Here is a 19,034-nt window from a genome sequence, read left to right on the forward strand (position 1 = left end):
CATTGTTCGCGGGGGACAAAAAGAGCCGTGGCGGTCATGTGACCGCGTGGGCGCGCCGAACAAAACATCAACATTCTCTTTCAAAACACCAGCGTTTTGACCCAAAATCTACTAATGTCTCAACGAACACATTATTATCTTAATAATCAATGCTCATTTATTTTGTACGTTTTGACAGGTTTATGTTGACATATGTTCATTTAAAACGTATTCACTTCCTGCATTTTATTGTCTAACCGTGAGAAAAAAGTGAATCATCACTCAAAATAATTTTGTGTAATTTATATTGATTTCCTAACTTAAAAATAACACAATTATTTGTTTTTTAATTAATCATTCAGAATATTTCAGATTAAAAAAAATGGTATGTATAAAAAATAAATGCCTCATTAACAATTGAATACAACATTTAAAAAAAGAAAATAGCCTATATCTTTTGATAAAAAATTATGTTTTGATTGTCTTTACTTACTTATTTATACATATGTACATTTATACATACATATATATATATATATATATATATATATATATATATATTTATGTATATATATATATATATATATATATATATATATATATATATATATATATATATATGTATATATATATATATGTGTTGTCTGTCTATCTGTGTTGGCCCTGCGATGAGTTGGCGACTTGTCCAGGGTGGTCCCCGCCTTCCGCCCGATTGTAGCTGAGATAGGCGCAAGGTTAGGGTTAGGGTTAGGAGATGATTCCTGATGATTGAGGGAACCCCTCATGAAACAGTTCTGTAGAGATGAAGTAGTCTTGTGATTTTTTCCCACACCTACATATTGCGCTCTACCACGGTATCGAGCACTATTCTCTGGATAATCCAATCAAGACATATATATATATATATATATATATAGACACACACATCTACGATGAGGTGGCGACTTGTCCAGGGTGTACGCCGCCTTCCCCGCGACCCCAAAAGGAATAAGCGGTAGAAATGGATGGATGGATGGATATATATATATATATATATATATATATATATATATATATATATATATATATATATATATATATATATATATATACACACACACACACACACACATCTGCAATGAGGTGGCGACTTGTCCAGGGTGTACTCCGCCTTCTGCCCGATTGTAGTTGAGATAGGTAGAAAATGGATGGATGGATGGATATATATACATATAAATATACTATAGTATATACATGAATAACAAAAACAACACTTACAAAAATCTTTAAAAAAATGCATGAAATAAAGATGTTTAAAATAAATAGTAGTCAACTGAAAGTTTAAGAGTATGCAGTAAGACAAATAAATACTTTTAACATAAAGGGCTAATTGTTTTGCAGCAGCTAAGATGAATAATTGTGGATTTATTGTAACAACAACTATTATTGTTTGTAATGTAATTATATTAATAATAATGATACAAATAATGATACAACTGAGGTTTGAGCAGTTATGCATATATACTGTAGCTATAAAAAATATATGATAATAATAAAACAAAAAAGATTGTAATATAAATAAAATAGCACATCAGCATAAACACCGTAGATAACGTGGAAGTCACGTGGTGCAATTAGAAGGAAAACGGTCATCCTTTTTTTATTTTTAATGGGGGGCGGGTCGTGAAAAACTTGCTAAGGTTATTTTGAGAGCGCCCGAGGAATGCTGGGTAAAAAAAACAAAAAGTGTGGTGATCAATCTTCACGTGACAGCTCCTCTCCTCCTAAATAAAATAACAACTTCTGCTTCTAAATAAAAAATAGCAACTTCTCAGTGGGCCTGGCTAACGTTTGATGACGTAGTTGTGTGGTGGAACAAGAGGAGAGAAGTGAAAGTGAAGTGAAACATCTTGTCGACATGCAGAAGAAGAAGACGACTTAGTTGGTGACTTGTCTTCAGTGGTTTATCTGCGTGGGAAACAAGAGAGAAGGCAGAAATGTGCGTGGGAGTTCAGGCCATTCAACCTCGTGGGCTGCTTTCAACACACACACACACACACACACACACACGCACACATACACACACACACACACACACACACACACACACACACACACGCTCACACACACACACACACACGCACACGCACGCACACAAGCACACGCACACAAGCACACCCACACACATGCACGCACACACGCAAACACAGACGCATGCACGCACACACACGTGCACGTACGCACACACACACGCGCATGCACACACGCACAAACACACGCAGAGAGACAGACACACACACACACACACGCGCACACGCAAACACACACGCACGTACACACACGCATGCACGCACACGCACACACACACACACAGAGACAGACACACACACACACACACACACCCACACACACACACACGGTTTGTTACTATAATTATGTTTTACTTTGGACACATTTATTGAATATAAGATTTAAAAACTTTTGTTAACAATAGAAAATTGTTAACAAAAGTTTTTAAAAACTTTTTTTAAAGGAAATTAATTTTTTTTTTAAATTAAATCCATTTTCAGATTATCATTATAATTATTGTTTTTTTTAACAAAACTATGTGTATAAAAATAAGACTTCATGGGTGTCTAAAGTACAACATGGGACGATTTTGGCCTCGCCGCTTGTTTTGTTGTTGTTGTTTTGTTTTAAAGAGGAGCTAAAGAACTTTAGTTTGTAAGAATGTACAACCTTTAAAAGCTCACAACTTCATTTTACATATGATTGCAGTAGTTTTTATTTGCTTAATATCGTTCAAATTTGTACGTTTTTGTGCATGTTGTGTATTTAACACAACTTAAGTTTATTCCAAAAAGTGCTACTAAAGTTGCAGAAAACTTAATCACTGACATGCGTCATCTCACCGTAACTCACTAGTGCTAACATATATGATTGTAATATTTGTATTTGCTTGAAATCATTCATAATTTGTATGTTTTTGTCTATTTAACCACAGCATTAAGTTGTGTACTCAACACAACTTAATTGTATTCCAAAACGTCCTTTTAAATTCGCACAACACTTTGACGCTGGCATGCGTCATCTCACTGTAACTAACTTGTGCTAACATATATGATTGTAATGTTTTTATTTGTTTAAAATAATTCATACTTGTAAATTTTTGTGTGTTTAACAGTATCATTAAGTTGTGTATTTAACAAAACTTTATTGTATTCCAAAATGTCCTTTTAAATTCGCACAAAACTTTAACACTGACATGTGACATCTCATTGTAACCCACTAGTGCTGACATGTATAACTGTAGTGTTTATTATGTGCTTAAAATCATTTATACTTGTAGTTGTTTGTGTATTTAACACCATCATTAAGTTGTGTATTCAACACAACTTAAGTTTATTCCAAAAAGTGCTTCTAAAGTCGCACAAAAGTTAATCAGTGACATCTCACTGTAACTTACTAGTGCTAACAGATATTATTGTAGTGTTTTTATTTGCTCAAAATCCTTCATATTTGAACATTTTTTGTGTGTTTAATCACATCATTAAGTTGAGTACTTAACCCCATTATAAATACATTTTATTCCAAAAAGTGATTCTGAAGTCTCACCAAACTTTGACACTGACATGTGACATCTCACTGTAACTCACTAGTGCTAACAGTTATGATTGTAGTCTTTTTTATTTTCTTAAAATCATTCATATTTGTAATTATTTTTGTATTCAACCACAGCATTAAGTTGTGTATTCAACCCAACTTAATTGTATTCCAAAACGTCCTTTTAAATTCGCACAACACGTTTACACTGACATGTGACATCTCACTGTAACTCACTAGTGCTAACAGATATGATTTTAGTGTTTTTTATGTGCTGAAAATCATAAATTTTTGTAATTTTTGGTGTATTTAGCCACAGCATTAAGTTGTGTATTCAACACAACTTAAGTTTATTCCAAAAAGTGCTTTTAAAGTCGCACCAAACTTAATCCATGACATGTGACATCTCACTGTAACTCACTAGTGCTAACAGATATGATTGTAGTGTTTTTATTTGTTTAAAATCGTTCATATTTGTATATTTTTGTGTGTTTAAACACAGCATTACGTTGAATACTTAACCACTTTATTAATACATTTTATTCCAAAAATTGATTCTAAAGTCGCACAAAACTTTTAACTCTAACCTGGATGTGGACATATCGGGCCGTTTTGGACTGATAGACGCTTGCGTGCTAGACATGCTAACTAGCATGGGAATACGTCGGCGGCTACATCCAGCGGCCTGTGAAGCAGGGGAGTCTAGTAGCAGCGGGGGCCGTCTACGGAGCAAGACGCCAGCGGTGTGATCGGAAACGCGGATGTCGAGCGGGGCTAAAAACAAAGCAGAAGGCTAATCCCCACAGAACACCACTTCCCTCCATCATGCAGCCGCATTTAAATAAAGGATGCGAGACTACTGGTCTGGGTAAGGAGTCAGTTAAATTAGAACACGTTTTTTCTGCTTTGAGTGTTTCAGAGTTGGACATGTTTTCTACCGAGGTGGCTAACTCTGATGCGTGCAGTTTATCAAAGCAACAAACAAACAATCGGAAAATCCCCGTTACTGAGGTGGCTAACTATGATGCGTGCAGTTTATCAAAGCAACAATCAAACAACCGGAAAATTCCTGTCGTATCAATTCCGAGATATGGTCGTAACTATACTAAATGCACTGGGCATAATAAAAACAACATTATTAATATTGCTACTACGGATAATTTGATCAAAAATTCCCTGAAACAGCCCACTACCTATAATATAGGTTTTTTGAACATAAGATCATTGTCTCCCAAAACGTTATTAGTTAATGATATCATCAGAGACAACAATCTTAACGTCATCGGTCTCAGCGAAACCTGGCTTAAACCAAACGACTTTTTTGCGCTAAATGAGGCATGTCCTCCTAACTTTACACATGCGCATATTGCCCGTCCGCTTAAAAGAGGTGGGGGGGTCGCACTAATATACAACGAAAACTTTAACCTTAGTCCTAACATAAATAATAAATATAAATCGTTTGAGGTGCTTAGTATGAGGGCTGTCACACCGCTGCCTCTACACCTGGTTGTTATCTACCGCCCCCCCGGGCCCTATTCGGACTTTATCAATGAATTCTCAGAGTTCGTTGCTGATCTAGTGACACACGGCGATAATATAATCATAATGGGGGACTTTAATATCCATATGAATACCCCATCGGACCCACCGTGCGTAGCGCTCCAGACTGTAATTGATTGCTGTGGTCTCACACAAATAATAAATGAACCCACGCATCGCAACGGTAATACGATAGACCTAGTGCTTGTCAGGGGTATCACCGTTTCCAAAGTTACGATACTCCCGTATACTAAAGTATTAAAGTATTGTCCGATCATTACCTTATAAAGTATTGTCCGATCATTACCTTATAAAATTCGAGGTTCAGACGCATGTTCGTCAAACTAATAATAATAATAACTGCTATAGCAGCCGCAACATTAATACAGCCACAACGACAACTCTTGCTGACCTACTGCCCTCGGTAATGGCACCATTCCCAAAGTATGTGGGCTCTATTGATAACCTCACTAACAACTTTAACGACGCCCTGCGCGAAACCATTGATAACATAGCACCGCTAAAGTTAAAAAAGGCTCCAAAAAAGCGCACCCCATGGTTTACAGGAGAAACTAGAGCTCAGAAATTATTATGTAGAAAGCTGGAACGCAAATGGCGCACGACTAAACTTGAGGTGCACCATCAAGCATGGAGTGATGGTTTAATAACTTATAAACGCATGCTTACCTTAGCTAAAGCTAAATATTACTCAAATCTCATCCACCGTAATAAAAACGATCCTAAATTTTTGTTTAGTACGGTAGCATCGCTAACCCAACAAGGGACTCCTTCCAGTAGCTCAACCCACTCAGCTGATGACTTTATGCTATTCTTTAGTAAGAAAATTGAAGTCATTAGAAAAGGAGATTAAAGACATGCGTCCCAGCTACAACGGGGTTCTATTAACACTGATACGATGGTATATACGGCGGATACTGCCCTCCAAAATAGTTTTTCTCGTTTTTGAGGAAATAACATTAGAGGAATTGTTACAACGTGTAAATGGAATAAAACAGACAACATGTTTACTTGACCCTCTTCCTGGAAACTGATCAAGGAGCTGTTTGTATTATTAGGTCCATCAGTGCTAAATATTATAAACTTATCACTCTCCTCGGGCACTGTTCCCCTAGCATTCAAAAAAAGCGTTATTCATCCTCTCTTAAAAGACCTAACCTCGATCCTGACCTCATGGTAAACTACCGACCGTGTCTCACCTTCCTTTATTTCAAAAATCCTTGAAAAAATTGTTGCGGAGCAGTTAAATGAACACTTAGCGTCTAACAATCTATGTGAAACCTTTCAATCCGGTTTCAGGGCAAATCACTCCACGGAGACAGCCCTCGCAAAAATGACTAATGATCTATTGCTAACGATGATTCTGATGCGTCATCTATGTTGCTGCTCCTCGATCTTAGCGCTGCTTTCGATACCGTCGAATCATAATATTTAATTAGAACGTATCAAAACACGAATTGGTATGTCAGACTTTGCCCTGTCTTGGTTTAACTCTTATCTTACTGATAGGATGCAGTGTGTCTCCCATAACAATGTGACCTCGGACTACGTTAAGGTAACGTGTGGAGTTCCCCAGGGTTCGGTCCTGGCCCTGCACTCTTCAGCATCTACATGCTGCCGCTAGGTGACATCATACGCAAATACGGTATTAGCTTTCACTGTTATGCTGATGACACCCAACTCTACATGCCCCTAAAGCTGACCAACACGCCGGATTGTAGTCAGCTGGAGGCGTGTCTTAATGAAATTAAACAATGGATGTCCGCTAACTTTTACAACTGAACGCCAAAAAAACGGAAATGCTGATTATCGGTCTGCTAGACACCGAACTCTATTTAATAATACAACTCTAACATTTGACAACCAAACAATTAAACAAGGCGACACGGTAAAGAATCTGGGTATTATCTTCGACCCAACTCTCTCCTTTGAGGCACACATTAAAAGCGTTACTAAAACGGCCTTCTTTCATCTCCGTAATATCGCTAAAATTCGCTCCATTCTGTCCACTAAAGACGCTGAGATCATTATCCATGCGTTTGTTACGTCTCGGCCTCGATTACTGTAACGTATTATTTTCGGGTCTCCCCATGTCTAGCATTAAAAGATTACAGTTGGTACAAAATGCGGCTGCTAGACTTTTGACAAGAACAAGAAAGTTTTGATCACATTACGCCTGTACTGGCTCACCTGCACTGGCTTCCTGTGCACTTAAGATGTGACTTTAAGGTTTTACTACTTACGTATAAAATACTACACGGTCTAGCTCCATCCTATCTTGCCGATTGTATTGTACCATATGTCCCGGCAAGAAATCTGCGTTCAAAGGACTCCGGCTTGTTAGTGATTCCCAAAGCCCAAAAAAAGTCTGCGGGCTATAGAGCGTTTTCCGTTCGGGCTCCAGTACTCTGGAATGCCCTCCCGGTAACAGTTCGAGATGCCACCTCAGTAGAAGCATTTAAGTCTCACCTTAAAACTCATTTGTATACTCTAGCCTTTAAATAGACTCCCTCTTTAGACCAGTTGATCCGCCGTTTCTTTTCTTTTTCTTCCATGTCCGATCCGGTGGCCAAGTACTGCTTGCCTGTGTATCGGCTGGGGCCATCTCTGCGATGCTGATCCGCCCTCCGCTTGGGATGGTTTCCTGCTGGCTCCGCTGTGAACGGGACTCTCGCTGCTGTGTTGGATCCGCTTTGGGACTGGACTCCTCGCGACTATGTTGGATCCATTGTGGATTGAACTTTCACAGTATCATCTTAGACCGCTCGACATCCATTGCTTTCCTCCTCTCTAAGGTTCTCATAGTCATCATTGTCACCGATGTCCCACTGGGTGTGAGTTTTCCTTGCCCTTATGTGGGCCTACCGAGGATGTCGTGGTGGTTTGTGCAGCCCTTTGAGACACTAGTGATTTAGGGCTATATAAGTAAACATTGATTGATTGATTAACCCACAAGTGCAGGGGTCGGGAACCTTTTTGGCTGAGAGAGCCATGAAAGCCAAATATTTCAAAATATATTTCCATGAGAGCCATATAATATTTTTTTAACACTTACAACGTGCATTTTTAAGACCAACATTTTTAGAGTATAATAAGTCTCTTATTCTTTTTAATAACATTGTTATTCTAAAGCTAACCAATAATAAATATAATACTTTCTTGAACAGGTGCGATAGAAAATGGATCGTTGAATTAAAATGCATGAGAATTTTTCATAATTTGAACGTTATTTTTAACACTGCGATTACCAGCGGAATTATTCATTACTTATCGTGTTAAGCGATATCAGCTAAGATTTATCTGAGAGCCAGATGCAGTCGTCAAAAGAGCCACATCTGGCTCTAGAGCCATAGGTTCCCTACCCCTGTTCTAGTGCTAACAGTTCAACAAAGGGTTAACATGCTTTTTATTTGGCTTTTATTTGCCTCTTTTAGTGACTTTTCTGCAAAACGTGCTATTATTATTATTTTGTCTACATGAACAATAATAAAAGCCTCAAAGAAAGAGCACACGTACACACTTAAGCACACAATTCTTAATAAAAACATTTTAACATTTTCAACCAATTAATAATGATAATTATTATTATTATTATCAGCCAAAAATCGTCTTATTTGGATTCCCAAATAATTTTAAACTTAAAATCTTAATGTTTACTTTTGATATTTGAGTTGGATTAAATTGCCTTATTTTTGGACTAAAAATAAAACTTGGACTTTTCTGGGGAAGTTGCTTAATAAAACTATCTCATTGTGTGTAAAATAAGAACGAGTGATATTTGAGTTAAAAAAAAAAAACCCTTTAATTTGGTGTGTTTTGGCCCACAATCGGACTCCGGCGGACTTTTTCCCCTCCTCGCACGAACCCTCGTGTCCTTTTTTTTACGAGGCCATAAATTCCACGTAATCTCTGCTCGTTGCAGCTTTTATTGTCTGCGAGCACAAGTCCGATGTCGGAGGAAGTGTGGCAATTATTTATGGCCGCAGATTTATGTCGCCACAGGCGCCTCTCGCAGAAAGTGAAAGTGAAAGCTGGAGACTTTCTCTTACTTCGATCCATGCGTGTTAAATACTCGTGTAATAAAATCACACTTTATTGTTTCACCTTCTTTGTTTTGTCCACCACTTCTCAGATGGTAAGGTGACCCCCCCCCCCCCCCCCCTCATTCCAGGGAGGGGCGGGCGGCTTTTTTTGGGGGGGCGGCTCATTATTGAGTTTATAGTTTAATAAATACATCTGCTGGTCAATAATATTCCACCTTTGTGAAAAAACAACTTAAAGGAGGGGGGGGGGGGGGGGGGCTGCTACTAAGGGGGCGTCACCTTAAGGCGATGGGGGAGGGGTGTGAGAGTCAGAGTCAGGGGGTGTATTATTATCTTTAACTTTTATCGTTGTTTAATTACAGGGACATAAAAGCACTTCTCTAATGTGTGCTCGTGACAAAAAAAGTTGCCGGGGGGGGGGGGGGGGGGGGGGGGCACGATAGGTGCCACAGACAGGCAGTGTAAAAATAAATAAATACGATCAGCTCCTAAACAATATCTAAATTCAGGGTACTAAATAAAGTGTCTTTTTCAGGGTATGTTGGGGAGGGCGGTGGGGGGAGGGGAGGGGGGGGTGCTGACAAAAAAAAATGCCTTAGAGGGGGGCGGGCACATTAGGGTGTGGGAGGTAGGGTAAAAATAAATACATATGATCAGCTCCTCAGCTTCATTTGTTTTATAGCACGCATTTTTAAAAAGTAAACTCTACATGGCAGTATATTCAGATCAAATTACTGTACTGTTTTAATTCACTACAACTACTAATAGTGATCAATGATTATCCAACCATCTATCCATTTTCTACCGCTTATTTCCTTCTAGGGTCGCGGGGGGCGCTGGCGCCTATCTCAGCTACAATCGGGCGGAAGGCGGTGTACACCCTGGACAAGTCGCCACCTCATCGCAGGGCCAACACAGATAGACAGACAACATTCACACTCACATTCACACACTAGGGCCAATTTAGTGTTGCCAATCAACCTATCCCCAGGTGCATGTCTTTGGAAGTGGGAGGAAGCCGGAATACCCGGAGAGAACCCACGCATCCACGGGGAGAACATGGAAACTCCACACAGAAAGATCCCGAGCCTGGGATTGAACCCAGGACTGCAAGACCTTCGTATTGTGAGGCAGACACACTAACCCCTCTGCCACCGTGAAGCCCATCAATAATTATAATTACAAAAATAAACACAATGACTTCCTCATTGTCCTAATAACTACATGTCAACTAGGAAGCGCTTATATACTACATTACCCAGAAGGCTTAGGGATGGGGGGCGTAGACAAAAACTTCCTTAGCGTTATTCATAAGTTGCAGACATTCTTTTTGTATGTTTTACACTTGAAAAGTCCTAAATATTAATTTATGTTCCAACACATTTACCCCGCATGTTAACAACATTGTCAACTGTTGATTTTTGTTGGTACACGAGATATTATCATCACACTTCAACATCTCTAACATTTGATAGGTTAGCATCCATCCATTTTCTACCGCTTATTCCCTACGTTAGCATTGCAAATGAAAATATGTTCTTAATGGTCTCAACCTGGATAAATAAATATTAAATAAATATATACATGCATGTCAAATAAGTATGTGTTTATATACACAACATTACCCAGAATGCTTAGCGCTGTAGACAAAGACTTCCTTATTGTCGTCCAAAGGTTGCACGCATTCTCTTTGTTTGTTTTACACTTGAAAAGTCTCAAACACTCATTTATGTTCCAACAAATTTACTCCACACGTTAAAACATTGTCAACTGTTGATAGCGAACTATAGTACTTATTTTTGTTGGTAAACGAGAGAGTATCATCACACTTCAACATCTCTAACATTTACTAGGTCAGCATTGGAAATGAAAATATATTCTTAATGGTCTTACCTTGGATAAATAAATGTTAAATATACAAATGCATGTCAACTACGAACTATGTGTTTATATACTACATTACCCAGAAGGCTTCGCGCTGTAGACAACGACGTCCTTATTGTCGTCCACAAGTTGCAGACATTCTCTGTGTATGTTTTACACTTCAAAAGTCTCAAAGATTATTCTATGTTGCAACACATTTACCCCGCAAGTTAACAACATTGTCAACTGATGAGAGTGATCAATAGCGCTCATTTTTGTTGGCAAACGAGATATTATCATCACACTTCAACATCTCTAATATTTGCTATAGGTCAGCATTGCAAATGAATATATGTTCTTAATGGTCTTACGCTGGACAAATGCATGTTAAATATATAAATGCATGTCAACAAGGAAGTATGTGTTTATATACTACATTACCCAGAAAGCTTAGTGCTGTAAACAGGAACAGGAAGTAGGTGTGGTTTGATTGATAAATAGTTGATTTATGGTTTTATCTGGTAGTTTTTCTATGTAAAGTCTGATTTTTTTGAAGAAGTTGCACTCAACTATTCAATAAGTTGCACAGGTTGGTTACTTTTGCGGAAGTTAAAACACGTTTTGTCAGTATTCTAGTAGGCGAGTGGGCAGGTTGCGAGTGTTTGCACAGACTGTTGACACAACTTGCTGAGTTCGGGAATGTTGCTCTTTTATTCATTGCTTAGTACCTTAAAACAGTCAACCTGGCGCAAACAAAGTCACATTTTACTCCAAACACTCCAATCAAAAGTTGCCAAAGGGCAAAGAAAGACGTCGTTAAAAAACTTTTCCATTTGTTTCCATGTTGGTTGATCATTTCCCCGCATGTTCCTGTACGTGTCGGGGCATTTATGTACAGTACGAGGTCGTTGCAGGAAGGTCAAAACTACTTTTTCCTATCAAAGTACAAGAACTCAAATGTAACTTCAGTACAGTCGACAAGAAGAAACACAATGTTGTTTTTTTTCTCTCTCACGACAGGTCAATGCTAGAAAAGTACAGTTTTTGTCTTCAATATAAATACATGAAGGATAAATAATGCAAATACAAAACTGGCTATAACAAATAAATATTTCATATGAATGCTCACTTCGACTCCAAAGACTCTTTGATTGGAGGGCCGTCCGTCCTCAAAATAACCTTTTATTTTTTATTTATTTATTTATTTTTTTACTTTTACCCATCAAAATGTAAACTCTAAGTGCAACACTGATGCACGGAAGTGAAAAGCCTGCGTGGACAAATCAGCGGTTTATCTGCGGAACATCACGAGGCACTGAGTGGGCCAAACGCTCTTTTAAAGGGGGACCGCACTTTAATTTTTTTATTCACAATCCTTATGTTTTTTTCTTTTCATGCATTCTAAGTCGTAAAATTCTGCAAGTAAGAGGTGGCTAACAATACAGATGATGCAGGTACTCTATTGCGCCCATAAAAAAGCATCCAAAAAGCACCAACAATACTACATTTGCATGTCGAATATTAACAAGTGTTAGCAAAATTGCTATTATGAGTGCTAACACAGACTGCAGAGAGCTAACTAGCTTATGTTACCATATTGCCCTATTGATTTTAATTATAGATTATACAAACCCTGTTTCCATATGAGTTGGGAAATTGTGTTAGATGTAAATACAAACAGAATACAATGATTTGCAAATCATTTTCAACCCATATTCACTTGAATATGCTACAAAGACAACATATTTGAAGTTAAAACTAACAAATCATTTTTTTGTGCAAATAATCATTAACTTTAGAATTTGATGCTAGCAACACGTGACAAAGAAGTTGGGAAAGGTGGCAATAAATACTGATAAAGTTGAGAAATGCTCAACAAACACTTATTTGGAACATCCCACAGGTGTGCAGGCTAATTGGGAACAGGTGGGTGCCATGATTGGGTATAAACGCAGCTTCCCAAAAAATGCTCAATCTTTCACAAATAAGGATGGGTCGAGGGTCACCAATTTCCAAGCAAATTGTCGAACAGTTTTAGAACAACATTTCTAAACGAGCTATTGCAAGGAATTTAGGGATTTTGCGATTTACGGTCTGTAAAATCATCAAAAGGTTCAGAGAATCTGGAGAAATCACTGCAGGTAAGGGATGATATTACGGACCTTTGATCCCTCAGGCGGTACTACATAAAAAACCGACATCAGTGTGTAAAGGATATCACCACATGGGCTCAGGAACACCTCATAAAACCACTGTCAGTAACTACAGTTGGTCGCTACATCTGTAAGTGTAAGTTAAAACTCTACTATGCAAAGTGAAAGCCATTTATCAACAACACCAAGGAACACCGCCGGCTTCGCTGGGCCCGAGATCATCTAAGAGGGACTAATGCAAAGTGGTAAAGTGTTCTGTGGTCTGACGAGTCCACATTTCAAATTGTATTTGGAAACTGTAGACGTGGTGTCCTCCAGAACAAAGAGGATAATATCCATCCGGATTGTTATAGGCGCAAAGTTCAAAAGCCAGCATCTGTGATGGTATGGGGTGTATTAGTGCCCAAGGCATGGATAACTTACACATCTGTGAAGGCACCATTAATGCTGAAAGGTACATACAGCTTTTGGAACAACATATATTGTCAACCAAGCAACGTTATCATGGACGCCCCTGCTTATTTCAACAAAACAATGCCAAGCCATGTGTTACAACAGCGTGGCTTCGTAGTAAAAGAGTGCGGGTACTTTCCTGGCCCGCCTGCAGTCCAGACATGTCTCCCATCGAAAATATGTGGCGCATTATGACACGTAAAATACGACAGCGGAGACCCCGGACTGTTGAACGACTCAAGCTGTACATAAAAGAAGAATGGTAAAAAATTCAATTTTCAAAGCTTCAACAATTAGTTTCCTCAGTTCCCAAACGTTTATTGAGTGTTGTTAAAAGAAAAGGTGATGTAACACAGTGGTGAACATGCCCTTTCCCAACTACTTTGGCACGTGTTGCAGCCATGAAATTGTAAGTTAATTATTATTTGCAACAAAAAAAAAGTTTATGAGTTTGAACATCAAATATTTTGTCTTTGTAGTGCATTCAATTGAATACGGGTTGAAAAGGATTTGCAAATCATTGTATTCCGTTTATATTTACATCTAACACAATTTCCCAACTCATATGGAAACGGGGTTTATAAATCATGCCTCTCACATAGATAGTAGAAGGTTGTGGACACAAACTAACAAGTTGGTCAACTTTGACAGCCAATTTAGACCTGGAGATGGCGAGAAAGACACAGAAAGACGCTCATTTTTTCACCTTTTGTGAGGATTATGATGAATTGTTGATGTAAAGAAGAAGATACAAGCATGCCATCAGTCTTTATCACAGTGAGAGCAGACATTGTACAGTAAGTGATAGTTTTTTGTTTGTATATCTTGATTAGCACATGATGCTTAGTGTTCGACTAAAGCTGCATCTGTTTAGCACACAGATTCTAAAACTTGTAGATCGTCTTCCTTATATTCAGGCTTAAAAATAGAAGTTTCTGGATCATATTTTATCCCAAAGTAGTCTTTGGTGTCTCTCATCAAGTCTGACATGATTAGTAGTCTTTTTGTTGTTGAAGGGAAAGAAAACGTTGTGGTGCGTCTGTGCATACTTAAAATGACAAAATATGTAAATATTACATGTTATTATGAATGTTACTAGATACTACATCTACACTTACAGCATGTATATAAAACCTTGATAGAGGTTTTTGGATGCTTTTTAAGCGTTTTGTAGGAGGAATAGAGCAACTCCAAATACGTCCATTATTGGCTGACACTTGCTAGCCTTTATTTCCGATTTAGAATAAAAGAAGGAAAAAAATGTGTTCTTGTCTTACATAAATATTACATGGCATTATGACTGTTACTAGATACTACATATATACTTACAACGTGTTTATAAAATATTGATGGAGGTTTTTAAACACTTTATAGGCGCATAAGAACGACTCATTGTTGGCTGACTCTTGCTAGCATTTATTAATGATTTAGAATAAAAAAAAAATTTATGTTCATGTCTTACATAAATCCATCCATCCATTTTTTGCGGCTTTTAATATTACATGTTATTATGAATGTTACTAGATACTACATATATACTTACAGCGTGTATACAAACCTTGATGGTTTTTTTTTTAGGTTTTTAAGCACTTTATAGGTGGAAAGGAGCATCTCCAAATAGTTCAATTGCTAGTGATTATTTTGCGATTTAGAATAAAAAGGAAAAACTATGCATTCTTGTCTTGCATCAATATTACATGTTATTATAAATTTTACTAGATACTACATCTTTATTTACCGTGTATATATAAAACACTGATGGATGTTTTTGGATTTTTTCAAGCAACTTCAAATAGTTGCTAGCATTGTTTAACAATTTAGAATTAAAAAATTAAAAACGTATGTGTTCTCGTCTAACATAAGGAGTACATGTTATTATGACTGTTACTAGATACAACATCTATACTTACAGTGTGTATATAAAACATTGATGGAGGTGTTTGGATGTTTTTAAGCGCTATAAAAAAACAAAAGAGCAACTCCAAAAAATTTGATTGTTGGCTGACTCTTACTAGCGTTTATTTGCAATTTAGAATAACAAAGGAAAAACTTATGTTTTCTTGTCTTACATAAATATTACATATTAGTATGAATGTGACTAGATACTACATATATACTTACAGTGTGTATTAAAAACTTGATGGAGGTTTTTGGATGATTTTAAGCGCTTTATAGGCGGAAAAGAGCGACTCAAAATAATAAAATTTTTTGCTGACTTTTGCTAGCGTTTAATTATGATTTAGAATACGCAAAAAAAGGTTTTGTCCCAAATAACGATTGTGAATGATAGGTAAAATTCCCCCAAAGGTGCAGTTCCCCTCTAAGATCGTTGCTTCTAAAACCCAAACTCCTATCCCGGATCGTTCCAACAAATAAAGGCGACCCTGGTCAACAACATCAGCTGGGACTCTGTCACATGCATTGTTCAAATATATATACCCTGTGTCCATTTGCAAATGTCCAGACGTGAACCTTGTCCACGTGAACGAGAGGGGAAACAGCAGAAGATCGATAAAGAGTATCGTCCGCTCTCGTGTACCCTGTATCCACCATGTGCCAAAAGAAGTGGTAGAAAAAGATGCCAACAACCGCTAGCTAGCTTAGCATCGCTGTCTTGCTCCAAGGCCCATATGCTAAAGTACTATTCTAGTACTAAGTACTACTGCAGTAGTAGTGGGGGAGGGGACTGTGTCAACCCTGGACGTATCGCAAATGCATTGTAGAAAAGATGTGCTATCGTCGGATATCAGACACAGTGTCCGTATCACACCATGTCCACACCAACAGCATGTTTTCCAAACCACTCCAAAGGATGTCACCTTCAATACTACATGGGAAATGATACCAGAACTCGGTGATCAATCACAACGTCAGTAAATATCTTTAATCACTCTTTATAAGTAGGGGTGTCCTGGTCGATACTGATGTCCAATATCATGGAAAAAAACAAGTATGTGATAATATGTCATTGTGTGTAAAATGCGTGGTATCATGTGCGATACAAGCAAAGTGTTTACTAGTGTGTGATATCATGTGTGATACAAGCAGTCCTACACAGTCTTTACGAGTGTGTGATATCATGTGTGATGCAAGCGGTCCTGCAGAGTGTTTGCTAGTGTGTGATATCATGTGCGATACAAGCAGTCTTGCACAGTGTTTACTAGTGTGTGATATCATGTGCGGTGCCATACATGCAGTGTTGACTGGTGTGTGACATATTGTGCGATAAAAGCAGAGTGTTTACCAGTGTGTGCTATCATGTGCGGTACAAACAGAGTGTTTACTAGTGTGTGATATCATGTGTGATACAAGCAGAGTGTTTACTAGTTTGTGATATAATGTGCAATACAAGCAACCCTGAAGAGTGTTTACTTGTGTGTGATTGTATGTGCGATACAAGCATTCCTGCAGCGTGTTTATTGGTGTGTAAAATAATTTGCAATACAAGCAGAGTGTGTGCTAGTGTGTGACATCATGTGCGATACAAGCAGAGTGTTTGCTTGTGTGTGATATCATGTACGATACAAGCAGAGTGTTGACTTGGGTGTGATATCATGGGCGATGCAAGCAGAGTGTTGACTCGGGTGTGATATCATTTGCGATACAAGCAGAGTGTTTACTAGTGTGTGATATCATGTGCAATACAAGCAGAATGTTTACTTGTGTGTGATGTACGATACAAGCAGTGTGTTCACTAGTGTGTGATATCATGTGCGATACAAGCAGAGTGTTCACTAGTGTGTGATATCATGTGCAATACAAGCAGAGTCTTACTAGTGTGTGATATCATGTGCAATACAAGCAGAGTCTTTACTAGTGTGTGATATCATGTGCGATACAAGCAGAGTGTGTCCAAAGATGACAGACAGTTAACATTTAAATGTCCTCTAATAAACACACAATTTCTATTATTTTACTAAAGTCATTCACAAAAGGTAAACATGCTAGGTTATAGGCGACTAGGAGCTAGCAGCTACACAACAGCTAGGCACACAATAGCACACGAGCTACACATAGGTAATAATCATTGAACAATAAATGGTGATATGTGTCAATATCAATCAATCAATCAATCAATGTTTATTTATATAGCCCCAAATCACAATCGTCTCAAAGGACTGCACAAATCATTACGACTACAACATCCTCGGAAGAACCCACAAAAGGGCAAGGAAAACTCACACCCAGTGGGCAGGGAGAATTCACATTCGTTACATATTACTTACACATACAAAGTATCCAGTAACAAACTAAACCGCACCATTCGACATACTGCATCATGAGCTTAACTTCATAATTGTTTTTGTCAAAAAACAAAAACAATTAGCCCAGCACTTCAACTTAAAGACAGCATAAGTCCATGCCAGACGAATAATAATAAATACATTTGTGATTTCATAACTAGCATAGTTCTGTCTGACTAATTTTTCTTAATCAAACGTTTTATCACATTCACACTACTAAATAACACAAGTATGTGTGATGTCATGTCAACATCGGTATCAGCCAGTGCTCAATAAGAGTATCTTATCAGAAGTGGACAGGTTGTATTAGGACACCCCTAAATGTAAGTCATTATTGCTGTAAAACCTCATCACATGATTCCGTTGTCAGATTGATTTTCAGTCAATTTCATCTACAATTTAAACAATGAAATAATTAGAATATTTCCTTAAATGCAGATCAAATAAGAAATGAGAAGTTATAAAAAGCCCACTTTTATGCATCAGCAGACAAAAGCGGAATCAGTGCTATTGACACATCTGGTGAGTTTTAGTAAAAGGTCAGTGTTGGCGTGGACATGGTATGGTGTGGACATGGTCTGTTGTAAAGGCAGGAGGGGAGAAGAGAACCCAGGGACGCGACTCAGTGGTTTTTTTTTGGGCAGCCAGTGCAGACACACACTGGACTTACACACACGTGTGTGTCATCTGGACCAGCTGCTGGGTCTGGTCTGACACTATCTGGACCTGACCCAAAGAAGTACTTAGACAAGTCAGGCACTCGGTTTCTTCTATGTCACAATGCAAGACTGCAGTATCACTGGTCACTCATACATCCTTTTTCCTACGCTTCGGACTCTGTGGCTTAAAGTCTGTTGTGGCTAATACATTGAAAAATATTATTTCTTAAAAATTTTGTGGGTGTGGTTTGTATGTATATATATATATATATATATATATATATATATATATATATATATATATATATACATATATATATATATATATATATATATATATATATATATATATATATATATATATATACATATATATATATATGTGTGTGTGTGTATATATATATATACGGTACATGTACATTCAGTTGGTTGGGTACAGAGGTGTGACCATTCCCCTCACAGGAAGTGTTTTCGGCAACTACTTTGTAAACTAGAAGAATG

The sequence above is a fragment of the Nerophis ophidion genome, linkage group LG07 (assembly GCF_033978795.1).
Source record: "Nerophis ophidion isolate RoL-2023_Sa linkage group LG07, RoL_Noph_v1.0, whole genome shotgun sequence".
Classification (NCBI taxonomy): domain Eukaryota; kingdom Metazoa; phylum Chordata; class Actinopteri; order Syngnathiformes; family Syngnathidae; genus Nerophis; species Nerophis ophidion.